Here is a 5,088-nt window from a genome sequence, read left to right as displayed (position 1 = left end):
GTTCCAAGCCTTTCGCCTAGCTTCTAATCTTGCCTACCAACTCTTGGTGTTCTTTAAATTGTAATGCATCATTCCAATCTCTGCTTCCGTCTTCACATGGTGCTCTCTCTGTGTCTGTGTCTTAGCGTGGCCATCTTACAAGGACACTAGTCATGTTGGGTTAGGACCCCATCCTACTCCAGTATGACCTCATGTTAACAACTCACATCTGCAACAATCTTATTTCCAAATAAGGTCACTGTCTGAGGTACTGGGGGTCTGAATTTCAACATATCCTTTTGGGGACACAATTCAACCCAAAGTAAGATGTCTCTAGTATATATCCAGTTCACTGAAGGAGTCAGATATATCCATGTCTATGTGCCCTATTTTCAAAGAAGTTGATGAGAAACTTCATTTCAAGAAATCTATCTATCTATCTATCTATCTATCTATCTATCTATCTATCTATCTATCTAGACTTTGTGTTTCCAAGACATTGTTAATTCATAGTTAATGTTTCCTAAATTTAATTAAATATGGAAAATTATAGACAGAGGGTTTCTGATTAAAACTAAAAGGAGGTTAGGAGGCAGTTAAGTCTACATTTGAGGGGAAACATGTGGCATGTGATAACCCTCACATCACTACACTTCCCAGACCAGGGTTTCTCCCTCTGCCCTGGACCATGTGGCAGAAAAGAACCCTTGCTGGAATAACCTAATGAAATGAGCATCTGAGACTAGAAGACTCAAATTTGAATGTACCTGTCTATGTAGGTAGCTATATAGATAGTATCAATACTGTCACTTCTCTTTTTGCCTCAGTTTATCCTCAAAAGATGAGAATTAGACAAGAAGGGGTTATTTTAAAATTTAAGCATAAAAATTATTTTTTCAAATGAAACTTTGCCCAAAGCCCCAATTTAAACAGCAGATCTTTGTGAAGCTGCCAGGGATGGGGTGAAGAAGGTGAGCCTGGAATGCCATTGACGCAGTCATCCCTAAGGAGTCTCCACAGGAAAGGCTAAAGAGTTCTGGAAACATAGATTTAAAACCAGTGGGACAGATGAAAGTCAGATTTGGTATGTAATCCTAGACATAGAGGGTCATTCATGAAGGAGGTGGAGAAGGAGGAAGAGAAAAAGAAGAAGAAGAAAGGGATGGGAAAGGGAAGAAGAAATGGAAAAGCTTATTGGAAAATACGAGTCATTTGGGAGAGAAATGGTAAGGAGAAACAAAAATCTTGGGGAAAACTTGCTCTGGCCATAGAGCAGTATTTCAAAGCCTCCCAATTTTATCTTTGCAGTCATGTAGTCAATTCTAAATTCAGCTGACCATTTATTTTACAAGGACATTGTTATTTTTAACCGTATCATAACGATATGATCACAAAGGTAACATAGTCTGAATGTGACTGAGAATGTAAAAGTCATGTGAATTTCAACTACTAAATCATAAGAAGATGGATTTGTAGTACTCAAATTAATTACTGGTATCTAAAACAACTTACATAAAGCAATAAAAAATTAAAAAATAAAGAAAATTAATAAATAAAACAACTTATAAATATCCCTTACCAAATTTTGCTTCAGCAATCATGAATTGATCATTTTTCCAAGGGCACACATTTTGTTGTAGGTTTCTGTACCTTGGTGCATGCTGACCTTTCATTCTGATGTGTCCATCCCTAATGTCAACTCCTAATCTTCCTTCAAAATGCAATTTAAGCTTAAGATTCTCCAGGAACCTTTCTCTGAATATTCAAGTCCGTTTAACCACATTTTCCACCATGTACCTCTGTGCATCCTCTGTACCTTGAATGAATTGAACCATTGTACTGTTATTCAGTTGCTGCTTATTTTCAAATAATGGGTTATTCTGGCTCAGTCTTATCTGTAATGTCTTAACTGCCCCGTGATTATTCACTATGCCTAATAGGTATTGGTAAGTGTTTGCTGGATGAATTAATTAATGTACAGAAGTGACCATTTCAAACTATGTTAAAGTTTTCAGGTAATTTTGGAAAAGTATCAAAATGAGTATAGGCAAAATTTGAATGGCAGTATTCTACTTAACTTGTAAAGAAAAATGAAATACTGCAGTCAAATCTCTGGTGGCTTTATACTAGTATACTTGACTTAACATAGTCATGATGCGGGAACACAGAAAATGGACTTAAAAAAACAAAACAAAAGAAAACCTCTCTTGGAAATTAGCCCAAGAGCCAAATGTTTCATTTTAATGGTGTGTTTCTTCTCTCATACCACAACTAGTAAACATTTCAGATCACACATACACACAATGTTTGTTTGTATTTACTATAATTCCCTATGAAACTCCAGATGCTTGGACCGTACAGGCATCTAATACATGTTTGATGAATTAAAGAACAAATGAAGGAACCTTTGGATAAAATGAGCTAAGATTCTGACATCCATTGGCAAGCTGTTACCAGTTTTCATCTGCCTCGTTTGATTGTAGGCCATCCATTTGGAGAGAGGAAATGGAAAAACGTGATGCAAATGACTGATCTGTTCAATGCCTTTGAATTAAAACTTAAAATGCAATCTCTTATCAGACATTTGGTACAACATGAGCTGGAATACTCAGTTCTAGCTCCAGGTTTGCCCCCACATTGCTATGTGAGATTAATTTTGTTGGCTAAAGAGATTGATCTTGGTCCCACCTACATTAATGTATTCTGACTTTATGGGACATAGGCCAGATTTTTTTTTTTAGGTCCGATAAAGTCCAATATGGTTCTGACACAATTATACATGACGCTGGATTATAATACTTCTACATCTCAGCCAGACTTTTAATTTGGTATCATTGGTAGGCAGGCATCATCTCAAAGTTTTAATTTAACGAAATATAATTCTGTTCCTTTGATTAATTTCCAGGAAAAGTTGTTGGAAAAAAACTCACGTGTTGTGCCTCAAGCAATGCATCTCTGGTTTTATACTTCTGTCCCACTTTGTATTCAAAAGGTCTTCAATTAAGCAGAGACCTTCTTCTTAGAGAAGACTTCCACTGAGCATCATTTGAAAGGGAAGCATGTCTCTTGGGGTAGAAGTGGTAAGGGTTTTACTCCCCAGGTGTTGATCAAATGTTTATTCCAACTATGTGTCATAGTCCCCTGAGAATTCTGGTAAATTAACCATTCTCCAACGTCTTACACTTCCTGCTCACTTTACAAATCATTACCTTGATCAATGTCAGGGTGACATGGCATGGCTGATCATGTATTTATACAGCATGTTAAAACTCAAAATGCCTTCATTTACATTATCTTGATAGAGTTCCTCAGGTCTTGGAATGGCAGGTCAGATTGATTTCTACTCATTGTTCAGATAGGAAAATTGTGACTCAGAGCTTTCCAGATTTATGAAAGGATAGATAATGAAAATTGATAGAATTGGGCCTTGAGCCTAAGTGTTTTATTTCTAGTTCAAGGCTTATTGATCACACCAAAGTGCTCTAATATATGTTCAAGAAACAGTTGTGACCCTAGCTGGTTTGGCTCAGTGGATAGAGTGTCGACCTGAGGACTGAAGGGTCTCGGGTTCGATTCCAGCCAAGGGCATATGCTCAGGTTGCAGGCTCGATCCCCAGTAGGGGTTGTGCAGGAGGCAGCCAATCAATGATTCTCTCTCATCATTGATGTTTCTATCTCTCTCTCCCTCTCCTTTCCTCTCTGAAATCAATCTATAATAATAAAAGCGTAATATGCTAATTAACCAGACAGCTGGACAACCTTCCCGATAAAGCTGGGGCTACAAGGGCTGAGGCAAGCTGCTGTGGCTGCGAGGGCCAAGCCCCTTGCACGAATTTTGTGCATTGGGCCTCTAGTAAAAATATATTTAAAAAAAGAAAGAAACAATTGTGCTTACACTTTTTCTTCATCATATTTACTGAGCATCTATTATTTGCAGATATTGTGTTTGGTGTTGATATTATTAATGGTAATCAAGCCAAAATTCCTTCCATACTTGAGCTTGTAGTAGGGGAGGAAAAGATATAGACAACAGGTGGGGACACAGAACACCCCACTGATAACAGATTGAAGAACTTAAAAATGATATGCTAACTGAGAAAGATGCCTGATACCTGACTGTTAAAGAAGGCGTTTATCATCTAATTGACTACAATAAAGCTATCCCAGGGATCTCTGAGATCAGTTGGGTTATTCATGTGATGGATTCTCCAAATAGAAATATTTTATGTTTCCAAATGGATATATTTATCTTCCCTGGGCTTTTAAATACTGTAACTCTACTGGTATTCATCTCCTTTCTTTCCTCCTGGGCCACAAAATAACACATGCACTTCTAGGCTATGGTGCAGAAAAGGCTAGCTTGGTTCATTTATTAGATTTCTTGGGTCTGATTTTTTTTCACAGTGATTTGGGCCATTTTTTCCTGGAGATAGTTTGAAATTTTGGGGTCAGTGGATAAATGGCAGGGTTATATGTTTGATACAGTAGAACATTGGAGGCTAAAGCTGACAAAATGGGACTACAGCTTGCTGCAAAGGCTTATGTGGATGTCAGAGCCAGTTCAGTGTTTTGGCAGTAGACAGAATAAAGTGGCAGGGAGCTTCCACGGTCACCCCAAGTTGCCAGATTAGGTATCCACATACTCTCCTCATGGCAAACGAGCTGAACACTTGGATGGACTCATATCTCGGGCTCTCAAAATTAGATAGATCTGCCCTAGCTGGTTTGGCTCAGTGGATAGAGTGTCGGCCTGTGGAATGAAGGGTCCCGAGTTCAATTCCAGTCAAGGGCACATACCTGGGTTGTGGGCTCGATCCCCAGTGGGAGGTGTGCAGGAGGCAAACAATCAATGATTCTCTTTAATCATTGATGTTTCTCTCTCTCTCTTCCTCTCACTTCCTCTCTGAAATCAATAAAAATATATTTAAAAAATTAGATAGATCTGTAATCGCCCACCACTTTTGGAACTAGACTCCCGATTATTATTTAAACTCAGCATGAAGCATTTTCTTGAAGAATTAGAGAAAGGAGAAACATCACTATTAAGAAATAGAAAATGGACAAATACTCTTCCGATTCAAGAACAGGAGCAAATATTAACATATATAG

General features: G+C 38.0%; 1 pseudogene across 1 annotated transcript; it reads left to right on the top strand.

Moving 5' to 3' along the window:
* Nucleotides 1-1,363: 1,363 nt before the first annotated feature.
* Nucleotides 1,364-4,558, top strand: LOC308236653 (metalloendopeptidase OMA1, mitochondrial-like; annotated as a pseudogene). Its single transcript has 2 exons — nucleotides 1,364-1,375; nucleotides 4,044-4,558. The product of its transcript is annotated as a metalloendopeptidase OMA1, mitochondrial-like (transcript).
* The last annotated feature ends 530 nt before the right edge of the window (nucleotides 4,559-5,088 follow it).

This window comes from Plecotus auritus (assembly GCF_963455305.1).
Source record: "Plecotus auritus genome assembly, chromosome: 11".
Classification (NCBI taxonomy): Eukaryota; Metazoa; Chordata; class Mammalia; order Chiroptera; family Vespertilionidae; genus Plecotus; species Plecotus auritus.
Note: the sequence above shows the minus strand (reverse complement) of the source record. Positions and strands in the feature narration are given on the sequence as shown.